Below are 24,701 nucleotides of genomic sequence, written 5' to 3' on the forward strand. Positions count from 1 at the left end.
ATTTTAGACCTATAGTGCAGTTGTTCTTGCTTTGATGGACAGGAATTATAAGAAGGGAGAACCCTATTCTATCTTAATTGTCATAGGTCTCATGGCGATTGGTGGTCTACCAAGTCTTGCAGGGTTGATTTGAGTCCCTTGTATGAATGGTTTTCCTATTTTGCACTGAAACGCGCGGGTTTTTTGTTATGGTCGGGCTCAGAAACTGGACGATGGTCAGGGCTTTGGCAGTTTACTGCTATTACTGAGATAGATGACAGTTGGTGCTCATAAAGTTCTATGAAGGAGGGGGAGGAGCTGGCGGAATACAGACGTTCTCCATAGAACTTTATGAGCACAAACTGTCATTTATCTCAGTAATGGGACTCACTGAATACAGATTCAACAGATTTTACTAATGAATGTTCAGTCCAGGAGCTGAAAGAAGCAGATTTCTCTGATGATATATAATGTTTCTTATTTTCACATGTTCTATTGATTTATGGTAAAAAAAATAAAACCAAGGGATAACAAGCTTTTTAGTGAAGCGCTAGAACGTGAAGAACCCAGGATTGTGGGATCTTGTCATACTGGCTATGAAGGGGACTTAAAGGGTCATTCCCATCTTAGTAGAAGGATATTGTCAGACAGAGCTTGTAAAAAATAAGCACTTTTGCTATTTACTGCTTGTTAAAATTTGCAGCCGTTTTTGAGATATTAACACTTGTTTTTCTTTTATTTACAGCTGGTTGCCTTGGAGACCGACCACCGCTTGCTGCTGTCTAGCTTGTAAGTACTCCGCTGTAGCTGGCCAGGATTAGAAGACAACCGCTTCAAAACAGTGGTTACGAGCTCAGCGGAAAACAGCTTGTCAGCACCGCACATGACCAGTGGTCGGTCTCCAAGGCAACCAGCTGTAAATAAAAGAAAAAAAGTGTTAATATCTCAAAAATGGCTGATTGCAAAATTGCTTGAATTTACAACTACTCTCCAACAATACCCATTTTAAAAAAGGGTGGAGCAGGACAAACAAAAAAAAAACATAATGAAGAAGGTGGGGAAACTTTTTTTTTTTTCCCCCCGTCTCCACCTTTTTAGAAAAACTGGGCCGTATGCCACCTTGTATTGGCTAAGTGGTGGCACAAATATAAAAAAACTGACCGGCACTTCCAAACAGAAAAAGACAAGTGTGAACAGGTGCAAAATAACAGAGCCGCGCTATATAACAATTTAAAGCTGCACTCTGAAATCTTATAATATGTAAACATTGAATAATTGATATTGTAACCTACAGAAAACGTGTTAAAAAAAAAATGAAGGTACTAGGCGCATAAATTGGCCACTTCGCGTGAGCCCAAGAGCCAGCGACAAGGCGTACCCCTGTGTTGGGACCCTAAACCGAACATGATGGCTCTCCTGGGCTTAAAGCCTACAATTATATTGGCCGGTTAGGAGCAAGAGCTATTCAGGGTCCCAACAAACAGGGTCGCCTTGTCGCTGGCAGTTGGGCTCGCACGAATTGGCCAATTTATGCGCCAAGTGCCTTAATTTTTTAACATGTTTCCTACAGATTGTCATTATAATTTCATAAATTCAGTGTTTACTTACTATAGCTTTCAGAGTGCAGCTTTAAATTGTTAGTTACATAGAGCGGCTTTCTTCGCTTGTACCTGTTCACACTTGTCTTTTCTCTGCTTGGAAGTGCAGGTCAGTTTTTGTTATATTGGTAGTACATGCCATCTGGCTGGGCACACCTCCTCCCATTAGCCTTGTGTTTTTAAATACACCATGTTCTAAATTATTATGGAAATTATATTTTTCTCGGCTTTTCCTAAATGGTCGGTGCAAATGACAGTCAGTCTAATAAAAGTCATCACCCGTTAGATTATACATCGAATTTTATTGAAGAAACCTCCCAATGATAACAGTATAATCTCCAAAATAAATAAAACCTCACAATGCGCTGTTCCAAATTATTAGGCACAGTAGAATTTCTATACATTTCATATGTTTTAAAGAACTGAAAATGCTCATTTGTGGAATTTGCAGCATTAGGAGGTCACATTCACTGAACAACAAAGCTATTTAACTCCAAAACATCCTAACAGGCCAAGTTACATGTTAAGGCCAGTCTCACACGTCCAGATAATTCCGGTACTGGAAAAATCGGTACCGGAATTATCCGTGTCCGTGTGCTCCCGTGGTACATCAGTGTGGCACACGTGTGCCGACTGGGTACCACACGGAGCGTGCAGGAGACAGCGCTAGAGATAAGCGCTGTCCCCTGCATCTGGTGCTGAAGCCGCCATTCATATCTTCTCTCCAGCAGCGTTGCTTATTACAGTAATGAATATGCGGCTCCACCCCTATGGGAGTTGGAGCCGCATATTCATGACTAATCGGCGGCCCCACGTGACCGCTCATACAGGAGAAGGTGCGGCGAGGACAGGACGCTGCGAGGGAGCCGGGTGAGTATTTTAGTAACAGCGGGGGGGGCGCACAGGGGGTGGGAGGGGGGTGGCGACAGGGATCTTTATTTTAAACACGAGGACAAAAAAAAAAGGATTTTTCATATCTTCTCGCCAGCAACGCTGCTGGAGAGAAGATATGAATGGCGGCTTCAGCACCACGTGGGGGGGGGGGGGGGGGGGGGACAGCACTTACAGTAGCGCTGGCTCCTGCACGGCACATGGACTGCACACGGACAGCGTCCATGTGCGGTACGTGTTTTACACGGACCCATTGACTTTAATGGATCCGTGTAATCCATGTGCTCCCACGAACACTGACATGTCTCCGTGTTTTGCACACGGACACACGGTCCGTGAAAACACGCTGACATGTGCAGTGACACATTGCTTTCAATGTGTCTACGTGAGTCAGTGTCTCCGGTACGTGAGGAAACTGTCACCTCACGTACCGGAGCCACTGACGTGCGAAACCGGCCTAACATACAGTCATGGCCAAAAGTATTGACACCCCTGCAATTCTGTCAGATAATACTCAGTTTCTTCCTGAAAATGATTGCAAACACAAATTCTTTGGTATTATTATCTTCATTTAATTTGTCTTAAATGAAAAAACACAAAAGAGAATGAAGCAAAATGCAAAACATTGATCATTTCACACAAAACTCCAAAAATGGGCCAGACAAAAGTATTGGCACCCTCAGCCTAATACTTGGTTGCACAACCTTTAGCCAAAATAACTGCGACCAACTGCTTCCGGTAACCATCATTGAGTTTCTTACAATGCTCTGCTGGAATTTTAGACCATTCTTCTTTGGCAAACTGCTCCAGGTCCCTGATATTTGAAGGGTGCCTTCTCCAAACTACCATTTTTAGAGCTCTCCACAGGTGTTCTATGGGATTCAGGTCTGGACTCATTGCTGGCCACCTTAGAAGTCTCCAGTGCTTTCTCTCAAACCATTTTCTAGTGCTTTTTGAAGTGTGTTTTGGGTCATTGTCCTGCTGGAATACCCATGACCTCTGAGGGAGACCCAGCTTTCTCACACTGGGCCCTACATTATGCTGCAAAATTTGTTGGTAGTCTGCAGACTTCATAATGCCATGCACACAGTCAAGCAGTCCAGTGCCAGAGGCAGCAAAGCAACCCCAAAACATCAGGGAACCTCCGCCATGTTTGACTGTAGGGACCGTGTTCTTTTCTTTGAATGCCTCTTTTTTTTCTCCTGTAAACTCTATGTTGATGCCTTTGCCCCAAAATCTCTACTTTTGTCTCATCTGACCAGAGAACATTCTTCCAAAACGTTTTAGGCTTTTTCAGGTAAGTTTTGGCAAACTCCAGCCTGGCTTTTTTATGTCTCGGGGTAAGAAGTGGGGTCTTCCTGGGTCTCCTACCATACAGTCCCTTTTCATTCAGATGCCGACGGATAGTACGGGTTGACACTGTTGGACCCTCGGACTGCAGGGCAGCTTGAACTTGTTTGGATGTTAGTTGAGGTTCTTTATCCAACATCCGCACAATCTTGCGTTGAAATCTCTTGTCAATTTTTCTTTTCCGTCCACATCTAGGGAGGTTAGCCACAGTGCCATGGGCTTTAAACTTCTTGATGACACTGCGCACGGTAGACACAGGAACATTCAGGTCTTTGGAGATGGACTTGTAGCCTTGAGATTGCTCATGCTTCCTCACAATTTGGTTTCTGAAGTCCTCAGACAGTTCTTTGGTCTTCTTTCTTTTCTCCATGCTCAATGTGGTACACACAAGGACACAGGACAGAGGTTGAGTCAACTTTAATCCATGTCAACTGGCTGCAAGTGTGATTTAGTTATTGCCAACACCTGTTAGGTGCCACAGGTAAGTTACAGGTGCTGTTAGTTACATAAATTAGAGAAGCATCACATGATTTTTCAAACAGTGCCAATACTTTTGTCCACCCTTTTTTATGTTTGGTGTGGAATTATATCAAAATTGGCTTTAGGACAATTCTTTCTGTTTTTTTTTTTTCATTTAAGACAAATTAAATGAAGATAGTAAAACCAAATAATTTGTGTTTGCAATCATTTTCAGGAAGAAACTGAGTATTATCTGACAGAATTGCAGGGGTGTCAATACTTTTGGCCATGACTGTAGGAACCCTTCTTTGATATCACCTTCACAATTCTTACATCCATTGAACTTGTGAGTTTTGGGAGAGTTTCTGCTGCTTGTATTTCTTTGCATGAAGTCAGAATCGCCTCCCAGAGCTGCTGTTTTGATGTGAACGGCCTCCCACCCTCATAGATCTTGTGCTTGATGATACTCCAAAGGTTCTCTATAGCAGAGGTCCCCAACTCCAGTCCTCAAGGCCCACCAACAGGTCATGTTTTCAGGATTTCCTTTGCATTGCACAGGTGATGCAATTATTACCTGGGCAAAACTAAGGAAATCCTGAAAACATGACCTGTTGGTGGGCCTTGAGGACTGGAGTTGGGGACCTCTGCTCTATAGGGTTGAGGTCAGGGGAAGATGGTGGCCACACCATGAGTTTCTCCTTTTATGCCCATAGCAGCCAATCACTCAGAGGTATTCTTTGCAGCATGAGATGAGGCATTGTCAGCATGAAGATGATTTTGCTCCTGAAGGCACGTTTCTGCTTTTTATACCATGGAAGAAAGTTGTCAGTCAGTAATTCTCTATACTTTGCAGAGGTCATTTTCATGCCTTCAGGAACCTTAAAGGGCACTACCAGCTGTTTCCCCATAATTCCGGCCCAAAATGTGACTCCTCCACCTCCTTGCTGACGTCGCAGCCTTGTTTGGACATGGTGGCCATCCACCAACCATCCATCTGGACCATCCATGGTTGCTCGTCACTCATCAGTAAACAAGACTGTTTGGATATTAGTCTTCATGTATGTCTGGGCCCACTGCAACCGTTTCTGCTTGTGAACACTGTTTGGGGGTGGTTTATGCACCACAGCAAGCCTTTGAAGGATCCTACACATTGAGGTTCAAGGGACTCCAGAGGCACCAGCAGCTTCAAATATCTGTATGCTGCTTTGTAATAGTATTTTGGCAGCTGCTCTCTTAATCCAGTGAATTTGTCTGGCAGAAACCTTCCTCATTATACCTTTATCTGCATGAACTCTGTCTGTGCTCTGTTTCAGCCACAAATCTCTTCACAATATGATGATCACTCTTAAGTTTTCGTGAAATATCTAATGTTTTCATCCCTTGACCAAGGCATTGCACTGTTTGATGCTTTTCGGCAGCAGGGAGATCCTTTTTATTTCCCATATTGCTTGAAACCTGTGGCCTGCTTAATAATGTGGAACATAATTTTTAAGTAGTTTTCCTTTAATTAGAATCAGGGGGGTGTCCTGACTGTGCCAAAGCTGCACGGGGGAGGGGGTGGAGGTGTCCTGTTTGTGCTGAAGCTGCACCGTGGGGGGTCCTGGCTCTGCTGAAGCTGCACAGTGGTGGTCTTGGCTGTGCCGAAGCTGCACGGGGGTCCTGGCTGTGCTGAAGCTGCACAGTGGTGGTGGGGGGGTCTTGGCTGTGCCGAAGCTGCACAGAGGTGGGGGGGGGTCCTGGCTATGCCGAAGCTGCACAGTGGTGGGGAGGTTTTGGCTGTGTCGAACGTGCACCGTGGTGGTGGGGTGTCCTGGCTGTGTCGAACCTGCACCGTGGTGGTGGGGCGTCCTGGCTGTGTTGAAGCCGCACAGTGGTGGGGGTGTCCTGGCTGTGCCAAAGCTGCACAGTGGTGGGGGAATCCTGGCTGTGCCAAAGCTGCACAGTGGTGGGGAGGGGGGGGGGGGGGTCCTGGCTGTGCCGAAGCTGCACAGTGGTGGGGGGGTCCTGGCTGTGCCGATGCTGCACAGTGTTGGTGGGGGGGGGGTCCTGGCTATGCTGAAGCTGCACAGTGGTGGGGGGGGGGGTCCTGGCTGTGCCATAGCTGCACAGTGGTGGTGGTGGGGGGTCCTGGCTGTGCTGATGCTGCACAGTGGTGGGGGGGGGGTCCTGGCTGTGCCGTAGCTGCACAGTGGTGGGGGGGGTCCTGGCTGTGCTGTAGCTGCACAGTGGTGGGGGGTCCTGGCTGTGCCATAGCTGCACAGTGGTGGGGGGTCCTGGCTGTCCCGAAGCTGCACAGTGGTGGGGGGTCCTGGCTGTGCCGAAGCTGCACAGTGGTGGGGGGTCCTGGCTGTGCCGTAGCTGCACAGTGGTCGGGGGTCCTGGCTGTCCCGAAGCTGCACAGTGGTCGGGGGGTCCCGGCTGTGCCGAAGCTGCACAGTGGTCGGGGGGTCCCGGCTGTGCCGTAGCTGCACAGTGGTCGGGGGGTCCTGGCTGTGCCGAAGCTGCACAGTGGTGGGGGGTCCTGGCTGTGCCGTAGCTGCACAGTGGTGGAGGGTCCTGGCTGTCCCGAAGCTGCACAGTGGTGGAGGGTCCTGGCTGTCCCGAAGCTGCACAGTGGTGGAGGGTCCTGGCTGTCCCGAAGCTGCACAGTGGTGGAGGGTCCTGGCTGTCCCGAAGCTGCACAGTGGTGGGGGGTCCTGGCTGTGCCGAAGCTGCACAGTGGTGGGGGGTCCTGGCTGTGCCGAAGCTGCACAGTGGTGGGGGGTCCTGGCTGTGCCGTAGCTGCACAGTGGTGGGGGGTCCTGGCTGTGCCGTAGCTGCACAGTGGTGGGGGGTCCTGGCTGTGCCGAAGCTGCACAGTGGTCGGGGGGTCATGGCTGTGCCGTAGCTGCACAGTGGTGGGGGGTCCTGGCTGTGCCGTAGCTGCACAGTGGTGGGGGGTCCTGGCTGTGCCGAAGCTGCACAGTGGTCGGGGGGTCCTGGCTGTGCCGTAGCTGCACAGTGGTGGGGGGTCCTGGCTGTGCCGTAGCTGCACAGTGGTGGGGGGTCCTGGCTGTGCCGTAGCTGCACAGTGGTCGGGGGGTCCTGGCTGTGCCGAAGCTGCACAGTGGTGGGGGGTCCTGGCTGTGCCGAAGCTGCACAGTGGTCGGGGGGTCCTGGCTGTGCCGTAGCTGCACAGTGGTGGGGGGTCCTGGCTGTGCCGTAGCTGCACAGTGGTGGGGGGTCCTGGCTGTGCCGTAGCTGCACAGTGGTGGGGGGTCCTGGCTGTGCCGAAGCTGCACAGTGGTGGGGGGTCCTGGCTGTGCCGAAGCTGCACAGTGGTGGGGGGTCCTGGCTGTGCCGTAGCTGCACAGTGGTGGGGGGTCCTGGCTGTGCCGTAGCTGCACAGTGGTGGGGGGTCCTGGCTGTGCCGTAGCTGCACAGTGGTGGGGGGTCCTGGCTGTGCCGAAGCTGCACAGTGGTGGGGGGTCCTGGCTGTGCCGAAGCTGCACAGTGGTGGGGGGTCCTGGCTGTGCCGTAGCTGCACAGTGGTGGGGGGTCCTGGCTGTGCCGAAGCTGCACAGTGGTGGGGGGTCCTGGCTGTGCCGTAGCTGCACAGTGGTGGGGGGTCCTGGCTGTGCCGAAGCTGCACAGTGGTGGGGGGTCCTGGCTGTGCCGAAGCTGACCAGTGATTTCATGGTGCTTTAGTGGAATCTGTGCAGTGACTGTGACCAGATTAACCAGGAGAGACGGCCTGCCAGTGTGCACAAGTCTGTAGAATGACGCGCGGCCTGTTAGGGAAGCGCTGCTCCCGGGAAGGCATGCATTGCTGCTGTCGCTGGGAGCTGTAGTTTCCTACTTGAGCCTTGATGTGTGGACGATTGCTCTGTGCTCCATTGTTCCCCCTGCTTCACTGTCTGTCTCTGCAGCCTGCGCCCTTCCCCCTGATTGGCTACTCCCCGATTCTCGGCGCTCCATTGAGGTGGCCTGTCCTCGTCCCCGCGCGGTCCCGCCCCCTCTCTATTACCCGTCATGTCTGCGCCCTGCGAGCGGACAAAGGAGGCCGGGACGGGCCAGTCAGCACAGAGCGCGGCCCTGCGTGCCGGCGGGTCAGGGGAGCTGGGGACACCGCCGGAAAGGAGGGGCCAACAGAAGGAAGAGCAGAGCGCGGCGGGAAGAGGCGGCCGTCTGTGGCAGCGGCGGGAGGAAGCGGGGCCTGTGCTGTGGGGAGACGCGGAGGAGGCCTCCGGGGATGACGGTGAGAGTCCGGGGAGAGAGACGGGTGAATGTCCCGAGTGTAGGAGCGGCCGTATCCGGGGATAATGGCTTCTATCCTCACAGCCTAGGGGTGCACGTGTTATATACACGGCCTGGTGACGTCACACACCGTCCTCTATACTATATACACGGCCTGGTGACGTCACATTCCGTCCTCTATACTATATACACGGCCTGGTGACGTCACACACCGTCCTCTATACTATATACACGGCCTGGTGACGTCACACACCGTCCTCTATACTATATACACGGCCTGGTGACGTCACACACCTTCCTCTATACTATATACACGGCCTGGTGATGTCACACACCGTCCTCTATACTATATACACGGCCTGGTGATGTCACACACCGTCCTCTATACTATATACACGGCCTGGTGATGTCACACACCGTCCTCTATACTATATACACAGCCTGGTGACGTCACACAACTTCCTCTATACTATATACACGGCCTGGTGACGTCACACACCGTCCTCTATACTATATACACAGCCTGGTGACGTCACATACCATCCTCTATACTATATACACGGCCTGGTGACGTCACATACCATCCTCTATACTATATACACAGCCCGGTGACGTCACATACCATCCTCTATACTATATACACGGCCTGGTGATGTCACACACCGTCCTCTATACTATATACACGGCCTGGTGACGTCACACAACTTCCTCTATACTATATACACGGCCTGGTGATGTCACATTCCGTCCTCTATACTATATACACGGCCTGGTGACGTCACATACCGTCCTCTATACTATATACACAGCCTGGTGACGTCACACACCGTCCTCTATACTATATACACGGCCTGGTGACGTCACATACCGTCCTCTATACTATATACACGGCCTGGTGACGTCACACACCGTCCTCTATACCATAATATACAGGGCCTGGTTACGTCACAGTGTCCTCTATACTATATACATGGCCTGGTGACGTCACACACCGTCCTCTATACTATATACACGGCCTGGTGACGTCACACACCGTCCTCTATACTATATACACAGCCTGGTGATGTCACACACCGTCCTCTATACTATATACACAGCCTGGTGATGTCACACACCGTCCTCTATACCATAATATACAGGGCCTGGTTACGTCACAGTGTCCTCTATACTATATACACGGCCTGGTGATGTCACACACCGTCCTCTATACTATATACACGGCCTGGTGATGTCACACACCGTCCTCTATACTATATACACAGCCTGGTGATGTCACACACCGTCCTCTATACTATATACACAGCCTGGTGATGTCACACACCGTCCTCTATACTATATACATGGCCTGGTGACGTCACACACCGTCCTCTATACTATATACACGGCCTGGTGACGTCACACACCGTCCTCTATACTATATACACGGCCTGGTGACGTCACACACCGTCCTCTATACTATATACACGGCCCGGTGACGTCACATTCCGTCCTCTATACTATATACACGGCCTGGTGACGTCACACACCGTCCTCTATACTATATACATGGCCTGGTGACGTCACACACCGTCCTCTATACTATATACACGGCCTGGTGATGTCACACACCGTCCTCTATACCATAATATACAGGGCCTGGTTACGTCACAGTGTCCTCTATACTATATACACGGCCTGGTGATGTCACACACCGTCCTCTATACTATATACACGGCCTGGTGATGTCACACACCGTCCTCTATACTATATACACGGCCTGGTGACGTCACACACCGTCCTCTATACTATATACACAGCCTGGTGATGTCACACACCGTCCTCTATACTATATACACGGCCTGGTGACGTCACACACCGTCCTCTATACACGGCCTGGTGATGTCACACACCGTCCTCTATACTATATACACGGCCTGGTGATGTCACACACCGTCCTCTATACTATATACACGGCCTGGTGATGTCACACACCGTCCTCTATACTATATACACAGCCTGGTGATGTCACACACCGTCCTCTATACTATATACACAGCCTGGTGATGTCACACACCGTCCTCTATACTATATACACGGCCTGGTGACGTCACACACCGTCCTCTATACTATATACACGGCCTGGTGACGTCACACACCGTCCTCTATACTATATACACGGCCTGGTGATGTCACATTCCGTCCTCTATACTATATACATGGCCTGGTGACGTCACACACCGTCCTCTATACTATATACATGGCCTGGTGACGTCACATAGTGTCCTCTATACTATATACACGGCCTGGTGACGTCACACAACTTCCTCTATACTATATACACGGCCTGGTGACGTCACACACCGTCCTCTATACTATATACATGGCCTGGTGACGTCACACACCGTCCTCTATACTATATACACGGCCTGGTGACGTCACATACCGTCCTCTATACTATATACACGGCCTGGTGACGTCACATTCCGTCCTCTATACTATATACACGGCCTGGTGACGTCACATACCGTCCTCTATACTATATACACGGCCTGGTGATGTCACACACCGTCCTCTATACTATATACACGGCCTGGTGACGTCACACACCGTCCTCTATACTATATACACGGCCTGGTGACGTCACACACCGTCCTCTATACTATATACACGGCCCGGTGATGTCACATTCAGTCCTCTATACTATATACACGGCCTGGTGATGTCACACACCGTCCTCTATACTATATACACGGCCTGGTGATGTCACATTCAGTCCTCTATACTATATACATGGCCTGGTGACGTCACATACCGTCCTCTATACTATATACACGGCCTGGTGACGTCACACACCGTCCTCTATACTATATACACGGCCCGGTGACGTCACACACCGTCCTCTATACTATATACACGGCCTGGTGACGTCACATTCCGTCCTCTATACTATATACACGGCCCGGTGACGTCACATACCGTCCTCTGTACTATATACACGGCCTGGTGACGTCACACAACTTCCTCTATACTATATACACGGCCTGGTGACGTCACATACTGTCCTCTATACTATATACACGGCCCGGTGACGTCACACACCGTCCTCTATACTATATACACGGCCTGGTGACGTCACACACCGTCCTCTATACTATATACACGGCCTGGTGACGTCACATACCGTCCTCTATACTATATACACGGCCTGGTGACGTCACATACCATCCTCTATACTATATACACGGCCTGGTGACGTCACACAACTTCCTCTATACACGGCCTGGTGATGTCACATACCATCCTCTATACTATATACACGGCCTGGTGACGTCACATACCGTCCTCTATACTATATACACAGCCTGGTGACGTCACACAACTTCCTCTATACTATATACACGGCCTGGTGATGTCACATACCATCCTCTATACTATATACACGGCCTGGTGATGTCACACACCGTCCTCTATACTATATACACGGCCTGGTGATGTCACACACCGTCCTCTATACTATATACACGGCCTGGTGACGTCACATAGTGTCCTCTATACTATATACACGGCCTGGTGACGTCACATACCGTCCTCTGTACTATATACACGGCCTGGTGATGTCACATAGTGTCCTCTATACTATATACACAGCCTGGTGATGTCACACACCGTCCTCTATACTATATACACGGCCTGGTGACGTCACATAGTGTCCTCTATACTATATACACGGCCTGGTGACGTCACACACCGTCCTCTATAATATATACACGGCCTGGTGATGTCACACACCGTCCTCTATACTATATACACGGCCTGGTGACGTCACATTCCGTCCTCTATGCTATATACACGGCCTGGTGATGTCACATTCTGTCCTCTATACTATATACACAGCCTGGTGACGTCACGTTGTGTCCTCTATACTATATACACGGCCTGGTGATGTCACATAGTGTCCTCTATACTATATACACGGCCCGGTGATGTCACATACCGTGCTCTATACTATATACACGGCCCGGTGATGTCACACACCGTCCTCTATACTATATACACGGCCTGGTGATGTCACATTCCGTCCTCTATACTATATACACGGCCCGGTGACGTCACATACCGTCCTCTATACTATATACACAGCCTGGTGACGTCACACACCGTCCTCTATACTATATCCACGGCCTGGTGACGTCACATTCCGTCCTCTATATTATATACACGGCCTGGTGACTTCACATAGTGTCCTCTATACTATATACACGGCCTGGTGACGTCACATAGTGTCCTCTATACTATATACACGGCCTGGTGACGTCACACACCGTCCTCTATACTATATACACGGCCTGGTGATGTCACATTCCGTCCTCTATACTATATACACGGCCTGGTGATGTCACATAGTGTCCTCTATACTATATACACGGCCCGGTGACGTCACATTCCGTCCTCTATACTATATACACCGCTCGGTGACGTCACACACCGTCCTCTATACTATATACACGGCCTGGTGACGTCACACACCGTCCTCTATACTATATACACGGCCCGGTGACGTCACATTCAGTCCTCTATGCTATATACACGGCCTGGTGATGTCACATAGTGTCCTCTATACTATATACACAGCCCGGTGACGTCACACACCGTTCTCTATACTATATACACGGCCTGGTGATGTCACATTACGTCCTCTATACTATATATACAGCCTGGTAACGTCACATAGTGTCCTCTATACTATATACACGGCCTGGTGACGTCACACACCGTCCTCTATACTATATACACGGCCTGGTGACGTCACACACCGTCCTCTATACACAGCCCGGTGACGTCACACACCGTCCTCTATACTATATACACGGCCTGGTGATGTCACATTCCGTCCTCTATACTATATACACGGCCTGGTGACGTCACACACCGTCCTCTATACTATATACACGGCCTGGTGACGTCACACACAGTCCTCTATACTATATACACAGCCTGGTGATGTCACACACAGTCCTCTATACTATATACACAGCCTGGTGATGTCACACATCGTCTTCTATGCTATATACACGGCCTGGTGATGTCACATACCGTCCTCTATACTATATACACGGCCCGGTGATGTCACACACCGTCCTCTATACTACATACACGGCCTGGTGATGTCACATACCGTGCTCTATACTATATACACGGCCCGGTGATGTCACACACCGTCCTCTATACTATATACACGGCCTGGTGACGTCACATAGTGTCCTCTATACTATATACACGGCCTGGTGACGTCACATAGTGTCCTCTATACTATATACACGGCCTGGTGACGTCACACACCGTCCTCTATACTATATACACGGCCTGGTGACGTCACACACCATCCTCTATACTATATACACGGCCTGGAGACGTCACACAGTGTCCTCTATACTATATACACGGCCTGGTGACGTCATATACCGTCCTCTATACTATATACACGGCCTGGTGACCTCACATTCAGTCCTCTATACTATATACACGGCCTGGTGACGTCACATAGTGTCATCTATATTATATGAACAGCCTGGTGACGTCACACACCGTCCTCTATACTATATACACGGCCTGGTGACGTCACAGGGTCCTCTATACTGTATACATGGCCTGGTGACTTCACACACCGTCCTCTATACTATATACAGGGCCTGGTGACGTCACATAGTGTCCTCTATTCTGTATACACGGCCTGGTGACTTCACACACCGTCCTCTATACTATATACACGGCCTGGTGACGTCACACACCGTCCTCTATACAATATACACGGCCTGGTGACGTCACACACCGTCCTCTATACTATATACACGGCCTGGTGACGTCACATAGTGTCCTCTATTCTGTATACACGGCCTGGTGACGTCACACACCGTCCTCTATACTATATACACGGCCTGGTGATGTCACACACCGTCCTCTATACTATATATACGGCCTGGTGATGTCACACACAGTCCTCTATACTATATACACGGCCTGGTGACGTCACATACCGTCCTCTATACTATATACAAGGCCTGGTTACGTCACATAGTGTCCTCTATACTATATACACGGCCCGGTGATGTCATAGTGTCCTCTATACTATATATACGGCCTGGAGACGTCACACACCGTCCTCTATACTATATACACGGCCTGGAGACGTCACACACCGTCCTCTATACTATATACACGGCCTGGAGACGTCACACACCGTCCTCTATACCATAATATACAGGGCCTGGTTACTTCACAGTGTCCTCCATACTATATATGCGGCTTGGTGACGTCATATTGGTTTTTATGCTATATACATATACACTGCTCAAAAAAATAAAGGGGACACTAAAATCCCACATCCTAGATATCTCTGAACGAAATATTCCAGTTGCAAATTTTTATTCATTGCATAGTGGAATGTGTTCAGAACAATAAAACATAACAATTATCAATGTAAGTCAAAATGGATATCCCATGGAGGTCTGGAGTTGGAATGATGCTCAAAATCAAAGTGGAAAATCAAGTTACAGGTTTATCCAACTTCAGTGGAAATGCCTCATGACAAGGAAAAGAAGCTCAGTATTGTGTGTGGCTTCCACGTGCCTGTATGACCTCCCTACTGTACAACGCCTGGGCATGGTCCTGATGAGGCTGCAGATGGTCTCCTGTGGAATCTCCTCCCAGACCTGGACTATATACACTGCCTGGTGACGTCACATACCGTCCTCTATACTATATACATGGCCCGGTGATGTCACATTCCGTCCTCTATACTATATACACGGCCTGGTGACGTCACACACCGTCCTCTATACTATATACACGGCCTGGTGACGTCACATAGTGTCCTCTATACTATATACACGGCCTGGTGACGTCACATACCGTCCTCTGTACTATATACGCGGCCTGGTGATGTCACATAGTGTCCTCTATACTATATACACAGCCTGGTGATGTCACACACCGTCCTCTATACTATATACACGGCCTGGTGACGTCACATAGTGTCCTCTATACTATATACACAGCCTGGTGACGTCACACACCGTCCTCTATAATATATACACGGCCTGGTGATGTCACACACCGTCCTCTATACTATATACACGGCCTGGTGACGTCACATTCCGTCCTCTATGCTATATACACGGCCTGGTGATGTCACATTCTGTCCTCTATACTATATACACAGCCTGGTGACGTCACGTTGTGTCCTCTATACTATATACACGGCCTGGTGATGTCACATAGTGTCCTCTATACTATATACACGGCCTGGTGATGTCACATACCGTGCTCTATACTATATACACGGCCTGGTGATGTCACATACCGTGCTCTATACTATATACACGGCCCGGTGATGTCACACACCGTCCTCTATACTATATACACGGCCTGGTGATGTCACATTCCGTCCTCTATACTATATACACGGCCCGGTGACGTCACATACCGTCCTCTATACTATATACACAGCCTGGTGACGTCACACACCGTCCTCTATATTATATACACGGCCTGGTGACGTCACATAGTGTCCTCTATACTATATACACGGCCTGGTGACGTCACACACCGTCCTCTATACTATATACACGGCCTGGTGATGTCACATAGTGTCCTCTATACTATATACACGGCCCGGTGACGTCACATTCCGTCCTCTATACTATATACACCGCTCGGTGACTTCACATTCCGTCCTCTATACTATATACACGGCCTGGTGATGTCAGATAGTGTCCTCTATACTATATACACGGCCCGGTGACGTCACATTCAGTCCTCTATGCTATATACACGGCCTGCTGATGTCACATAGTGTCCTCTATACTATATACACAGCCCGGTGACGTCACACACCGTTCTCTATACTATATACACGGCCTGGTGATGTCACATTACGTCCTCTATACTATATATACAGCCTGGTAACGTCACATAGTGTCCTCTATACTATATACACGGCCTGGTGACGTCACACACCGTCCTCTATACTATATACACGGCCTGGTGACGTCACACACCGTCCTCTATACACAGCCCGGTGACGTCACACACCGTCCTCTATACTATATACACGGCCTGGTGATGTCACATTCCGTCCTCTATACTATATACACGGCCTGGTGACGTCACACACCGTCCTCTATACTATATACACGGCCTGGTGACGTCACACACAGTCCTCTATACTATATACACAGCCTGGTGATGTCACACATCGTCTTCTATGCTATATACACGGCCTGGTGATGTCACATACCGTGCTCTATACTATATACACAGCCTGGTGATGTCACACACAGTCCTCTATACTATATACACAGCCTGGTGATGTCACACATCGTCTTCTATACTATATACACAGCCTGGTGACGTCACATACCGTCCTCTATACTATATACACAGCCTGGTGATGTCACACATCGTCTTCTATACTATATACACGGCCTGGTGATGTCACATACCGTCCTCTATACTATATACACGGCCCGGTGATGTCACACACCGTCCTCTATACTACATACACGGCCTGGTGATGTCACATACCGTGCTCTATACTATATACACGGCCCGGTGATGTCACACACCGTCCTCTATACTATATACACGGCCTGGTGACGTCACATAGTGTCCTCTATACTATATACACGGCCTGGTGACGTCACATAGTGTCCTCTATACTATATACACGGCCTGGTGACGTCACACACCGTCCTCTATACTATATACACGGCCTGGTGACGTCACACACCATCCTCTATACTATATACACGGCCTGGAGACGTCACACAGTGTCCTCTATACTATATACACGGCCTGGTGACGTCATATACCGTCCTCTATACTATATACACGGCCTGGCGACCTCACATTCAGTCCTCTATACTATATACACGGCCTGGTGACGTCACATAGTGTCATCTATATTATATGAACAGCCTGGTGACGTCACACACCGTCCTTTATACTATATACACGGCCTGGTGACGTCACAGGGTCCTCTATACTGTATACATGGCCTGGTGACTTCACACACCGTCCTCTATACTATATACAGGGCCTGGTGACGTCACATAGTGTCCTCTATTCTGTATACACGGCCTGGTGACGTCACACACCGTCCTCTATACTATATACACGGTCTGGAGACGTCACACACAGTCCTCTATACTATATACACAGCCTGGTGATGTCACATACCGTCCTCTATACTATATACAAGGCCTGGTTACGTCACATAGTGTCCTCTATACTATATACACGGCCCGGTGATGTCATAGTGTCCCCTATACTATATACACGGCCTGGAGACGTCACACACCGTCCCCTATACTATATACACGGCCTGGTGACGTCACATACCGTCCTCTATACTATATACACGGCCTGGAGACGTCACACACCGTCCTCTATACCATAATATACAGGGCCTGGTTACGTCACAGTGTCCTCCATACTATATATGCGGCTTGGTGACGTCATATTGGTTTTTATGCTATATACATATACACTGCTCAAAAAAATAAAGGGGACACTAAAATCCCACATCCTAGATATCTCTGAACGAAATATTCCAGTTGCAAATTTTTATTCATTGCATAGTGGAATGTGTTCAGAACAATAAAACATAACAATTATCAATGTAAGTCAAAATGGATATCCCATGGAGGTCTGGAGTTGGAATGATGCTCAAAATCAAAGTGGAAAATCAAGTTACAGGTTGATCCAACTTCAGTGGAAATGCCTCATGACAAGGAAAAGAAGCTCAGTATTGTGTGTGGCTTCCACGTGCCTGTATGACCTCCCTACTGTACAACGCCTGGGCATGGTCCTGATGAGGCTGCAGATGGTCTCCTGTGGAATCTCCTCCCAGACCTGGACTAAAGCATCCGCCAACTCCTGGACAGTCTGTCGTGCAAAGTGACATTGGTGGATGGTGTGAGACATGATGTCCCAGATGTGTTCAATCGGATTCAGGTCAGGGGAACGGGCGGGCCAGTCCATAGGTTCAATGCCTTCATCTTGCAGGAACTGCTGACACACTTCAGCCACATGAGGTTTGACATTGTCCTGCAGTAGGAGGAACCCAGGGCCAACCGCCCCAGTATATGGTCTCAAAAGGGGTCTGGGGATCTCCTCTCGGTACCTAATGGCAGGCTACCTCTGGCGAGCACATGGAGAGCTGTGCGGACCTCCAAAGAAATGCCACCCCACACCATTACTGACCCACTGCCAAACCGGTCATGCTGAAGGATGTTGCAGGCAGCAGATCGCTCTCCATGGCGTCTCCAGACTCTGTCATGTCTGTCACATGTGCTCAGTGTGAACCTGCTTTCATCTGTGAAGAGCACAGAAGACCAGTGGCGAATTTGCCAATCCTGGTGTTCTGTGGCAAATGCCAAGTGTCCTGCATGATGTTGGGCTGTGAGCACAACCCCCATCTGTGGAACCCCATTGGGCACTCAGACCATCCTCATGGAGTCGGTTTCTAATCATTTGTGCAGACACATGCACATTTGTGGCCTGCTGGAGGTCATTTTGCAGGGCTCTGGCAGTGCTCCTCCTGTTCCTCCTTGCACAAAGGCTGAGGTAGCGGACCTGCTGCTGGGTTGTTGCCCTCCTACGGCCCCCTCCACATCTCCTGGTGTACTGGCCTGTCTCCTGGTAGCGCCTCCAGCCTCTGGACACTACGCTGACAGACACAGCAAACCTTGCCACAGCTCGCATTGATGTGCCATCCTGGATGAGCTGCACTACCTGAGCCGTTTTTGTGTGGGTTATAGAGTCCGTCTCATGCTACCACGAGTGTGAAAGCACAACCAACATTCAAAAGTGACCAAAACATCAGCCAGAAAGCATTGGTACTGAGATGTGGTCTGTGGTCCCCACCTGCAGAACCACTCCTTTATTGAGGGTGTCTTGATAATTGCCAATAATTTCCATCTGTTGTCTATTCCATTTGCACAACAGCATGTGATATTGTCAAACAGTGTTGCTTCCTAAGTGGACAGTTTGATTTCACAGAAGTTTGATTTACTTGGAGTTATATTCTGTTGTTTGTGTTCCCTTTATTGTTTTGAGCAGTGTAGTATAATATTCTTGTCCTCGTGTTATCGTACAGTTGTAGCCAAAGGTTTTGAGACTGACACAAACTTTGGTTTTCACAGTTTGCGCATTCTGTTTTGTTCGACCTTTTTTAGTCGGATGTTTCAGTGGTTACTGACTAACAATTATCAGCTTTTTCATATGTTTTTACTCTTTTATTAACAAATCCATCAAATTTATGTAGAGACTCAATATTTCCAGTGTTGACCTGTGTTTCCCGACTTTTGACCTTTTGCCTGGATGCTGTATATCATATTCTGGGCCAAATCCTGACTGATGGCCCATTTTTGTCTCATCATGCTCGGAGGTTATCACAGTTTCTGTGGTTTTGTTTGTTCCTTCCGCTTTTTGAGAATTGATCACAGGTTCTCAATCAGATTGAGATCTGGGAGTTTCTTGGACATGGACCCAAAATGTCAGCGTTTTGATCCCTGAGGCACTCAGTTATCACGTTTGCCTTGTGATATGGCCTCCATCATGTTGTAGAAAGCATTGATCATCAGTAACTTGCTCCTGTATCTTTGGCACAAGTTGCTCTTGGAGGATGGTTAGATCCCATTCTTTATGACATTTTGCTTAATCAAAATTGAGTGAGCCCCCTCCGTGAATGAAAAGCCCCCACACGAGTGGTCCCATGATAGCGCTCATCTTTCAGTCTTCCAGATGTCCCAAACAGTCTGAATGCCGCTTCATCAGAGAACAGAACTTTTCCTCTCCAATCCCTGTTCTTCCTGCAAAGTTACTTTCTCTGATGAAGCCTCTTCAGACAATTGGGAAAATCTGGAACAATGATTGTCCAGAGAAAAAAAGGGTGAGATCTAATCTTCCTCCTAGAGCAACTTCTCCCAGTGATCTAGGAGCAATTTGGTGATGAATGATGGAGACGATGTCACAAGGCTAAGGGTACCGTTACACTAACCGATTTACCAACGATCACGACCTGGCCGTGATCGTTGGTAAGTCGTTGTGTGGTCGCTGGAGAGCTGTCACACAGACAGCTCTCCAGCGACCAACGATGCCGAAGTCCCCGGGTAACCAGGGTAAACATCGGGTTACTAAGCGCAGGGCCGCGCTTAGTAACCCGATGTTTACCCTGGTTACAATTGTAAAAGTAAAAAAAAAACACTACATACTTACATTCCGGTGTCTGTCACGTCCCCCGCCGTCACCTTCCCTGCACTATCAGCGCCGGCCGGCCGTAAAGCAGAGCACAGCGGTGACCTCAACGCTGTGCTTTACGGCCGGCGCTCACAGTCGGTGCGGGAAGCTGAAGGCGGGGGACGTGACAGACACCGGAATGTGAGTATGTAGTGTTATTTATTTATTTTTTTACTTTTACAATGGTAACCAGGGTTAATATCGGGTTACTAAGCGCGGCCCTGCACTTAGTAACCCGATGTTTACCCTGGTTACCAGTGAACACATCATTGGATCGGCGTCACACGCCGATCCAGCGATGACAGCGGGTGATCAGCGACCAAAAAAAAGGTCCTGATCATTCCCCAGCGACCAATGATCTCCTAGCAGGGGCCTGATCGTTGGTCGCTGTCACACATAACGATTTCGTTAACGATATCGTTGCTACGTCACAAAAAGCAACGATTTAAAGAAATCGTTGTGTGACGGTACCTTAAGTGATGACTAAGTGGCTCTGTGAACAAAACATTCAAATTTTGGGTTCATGGACCTTAAACTGTCATTGAGAACCTGTGATCGATCTTCAAAAAGTGGGCAACAAACAAAAACACAGAACTTGTGATGAGACAAGAATGGATCATCAGTCAGGATTTGGCCCAGAAGCTGATATCCAGCTGCCAAGATGAAGGGCAGAAGCCATGAGAAATATTGATGCCCCGATTCATCAGTGTTCTATACTAGAAATGTGTATAAAACACTTTGAAATCCTCATGTTGCCCCAAAATGTTGCGACTTGTGGTGTTTTTTCTCCAATTTTGTCTGGCTCTGCCAAAATGGCATATACGTGGTGACGCCGACTCATTCCTGATGATGCGTTGTGGCGTACCTGATGCCACAAATCTTTCTGTGCTGTTTGGAGATTTGTGGTGTGTCGTGCAGCCACTTTTTTAGACGCTCCTGATTTATTAATGCGCCTTCGCATCTATTAATGAATCTGGTGCCTCGTGACTCCTCCGCATTCCCTCATCAAGAACAATGCTGGTCTTCATGAATTGGGGCCTGAGACTTTCCCTAAACTTGATGTATTTATCAATAACAGTGTAACCACTTATGAAATGCTGATAATTGTCAGTAACCACAGAAATATCCGACAAAAAGGTCTAAAAACAAGGAGCAAACTGAAAACCAAAAATGTCTCTCAAAACTTGTCTACAACTGTGCATAAAGTATAATCTACCTGTCCTAATATCACATTATATACACAAGGCTATTTTTCCTAAATGCTTTTTTTTTCCACTTTTCTGACAGTGATATCTTTTGGTCCTTTTTTTTTTTTTTTTTTTCCTCCACACTGGAGAAAATAGTGTGGAGTTTAGTGTGAGGTGCTGGTGGTTCTTGTGGACCGACATGATTCCTATAATTGATGTCTGAAGTGACAGTCCAATCTGTGCTAGCTCCTAGGTGACTGCACAGGCGAGGATGGGCCCCGGTGGTTCCATGGTTTGCCCCCTGCTACTAGTTGCCCCCATGTGTCTACTTAATATGTTTATAGTCTATGAATCACCATTTTGAAGATTTGTGTCCTGAATGGAAACCCCCCCCCCCCCCCCATCTTATCCCAAGCTTGATACCCCATCCTGTCTGGAAACGTCTCAAAACAGAAAGTTTATTACAATTGTATCCTGAATAGACAATCCTCATTAGGCTATATTCACATGCTGCAGTTTTTTTTTTTTTTTTTTTTTTTTTTTGCAAATTTAAAAGCTGCGTTTTACAGTACCAGCAAAAGCTATGAGATTTCAGAAATCTCCTGCACAGACATTGGATTTTTCCTGACTTAATTGGGAAACTGCTGCGGTTTTGAAAGAAGCAGCATGTCACTACTTTCAGCTTTTTACCCATAGAAAGCAATGAGTAAGTGTAAAAACACAGCCATTTGGTGTTGCTGCGTTTTGTGGTGCAGAAAACTCGGGAACAACAGGTACTAACTGTATTGGTGTGCACAAGAGACAAATGACTGAAAAAAAACACAGCAAAAAACGGATTTTTTATTTTTATGAGCTTCTTTATTGCCAAGTGATCAGGTTTTGACTGCAGAAGAAAAAACGGCAACTTGTGAACATAGCCTGAGAATGTATCGGAGCCTTGTCCAGACTAAATGCAAGTGTAGCAAATTATGCTTTCTCCTCTCCATTGCAGAGGTATTCGCTTTAAAATTTAGGCTATAATTTATGATAGGCCCATCAGGACGTTACTGTAGATTCCATGATGTGGCCGATTTAACCTGCTCAGACTGAAGGAGCCACTCCGAAGGGGTTGTCTGGTTAAAACACGTTATCGCCTACCCATGATATTTTATTGATCCATGGGGGAGCTTTTATCCCTGTTAGAATCGATTGACGGTGCACGTGCTTCATTGCTGCTCCTTTCGTTCCCTATGGGGCCACCGAGCTCTGCCCCCAGGTTTTTTCGGCAGCCCCACAGAGAATGAATGGAGTGACGTTTGGGCGTCCGACCTCCTCCTATTCTATAGAAGGGGGGGAAAAATGTGGTGCTGGTGTCGGTGGTCAGATCCCCATCAGTGGTCACCTGACCTTTGGATAGATCACTTGTTTACACCAGAAGACCCTGTAAGTTTGTGTCTTTCTGACCAGTTCTTTCTAGTTTTCGTTTGCTGGGGGTGTCACTGCCTGTGTATATATGTGATGTAAGCCGAGGCTGTGCAGTACAATAATGTCCTTTGTGGTGGTGACCTATGTAAAGTGGTGACACCCGGATCCAGTGTTATCACACCAGTGATAAGATCTCACTGTGAAAACTGGTTGCACAATGGGGGAGGGTGCCGATTGTAGGGGGTAAATCAAGGTGACTGCCACTGGTGAAGAGGACAAATTCTGCAGCAGCGAGTTGTGTGTAATGTCGCTTTGGTTTCCAGCCTGTTGCTCTCCAGCAGCCGCAGGTTATTGCTGTGTAGTGCATAGAAGGAATTGACCATGATGGATCAAACTAAAATTTGCCACCTGACACTTATGCCATATTTATGAAGGAGTAAAGGTACCGTCACACTTGGCGACGCTGCAGCGATACCGACAATGATCCCAATCGCTGCAGCGTCGCTGTTTGGTCGCTGGAGAGCTGTCACACAGACAGCTCTCCAGCGACCAACGATGCCGGTAACCAGGGTAAACGTTAAAAAAACAAACACTACATACTTACCTTCAGCTGTCTGTCCTGCGGCGCTCTGCTTTCCTCTGCACTGTCAGCGTCGGTCAGCCGGAAAGCAGAGCGGTGACGTCACCGCTGTGCTCTGCTTTCCGGCTGGCGCTTACACAGTGCAGAGAAGCAGAGCGCCGGGGACAGACAGCTGAAGATAAGTATGTAGTGTTTGTTTTTTTAACGTTTATGCTGGTAACCAGGGTAAACATCGGATTACTAAGCGCGGCCCTGCGCTTAGTAACCCGATGTTTACCCTGGTTACCAGTGAAGACATCGCTGGATCGGTGTCACACACGCCGATCCAGCGATGTCTGCAGGGAGTCCAGCGACGAAATAAAGTTCTGGACTTTCCTCAGCGACCAACGATCTCCCAGCAGGGGCCTGATCGTTGGTCGCTGTCACACATAACGATTTCCTTAACGATATCGTTGCTATGTCACAAAAAGCAACGATATTGTTAACGATATCGTTATGTGTGACGGTACCTTAAGTCCTCCCCAGGGTGTTTGTTATATGCCAACCAGACCGGTGCCTTTAGCATTGCAGTTTTTGGTCATCAATGCACATCAACAAGCCCCCAGTCAACCATATGACAAGTAGTTCAGCGCTTCTTTACTGGCCTGTTTACACAGATTGGGGGTCAGAGCGATCACTAGTATTCTGTCCCAATATCGCTATCAGCAGCCCCCTCTGTACACGGCTGCCAAATACAGG

The 24,701-nt window shown here is 48.4% G+C and overlaps 1 protein-coding gene across 6 annotated transcripts in view; it reads left to right on the forward strand.

Moving 5' to 3' along the window:
- WIZ (WIZ zinc finger) overlaps positions 1–24,701 on the forward strand; it is a 100,153-nt gene that overhangs the window by 50,687 nt on the left and 24,765 nt on the right. The window lies entirely within an intron of this gene.

The sequence above is a fragment of the Ranitomeya imitator genome, chromosome 4 (genome assembly GCF_032444005.1).
Source record: "Ranitomeya imitator isolate aRanImi1 chromosome 4, aRanImi1.pri, whole genome shotgun sequence".
Classification (NCBI taxonomy): Eukaryota; Metazoa; Chordata; class Amphibia; order Anura; family Dendrobatidae; genus Ranitomeya; species Ranitomeya imitator.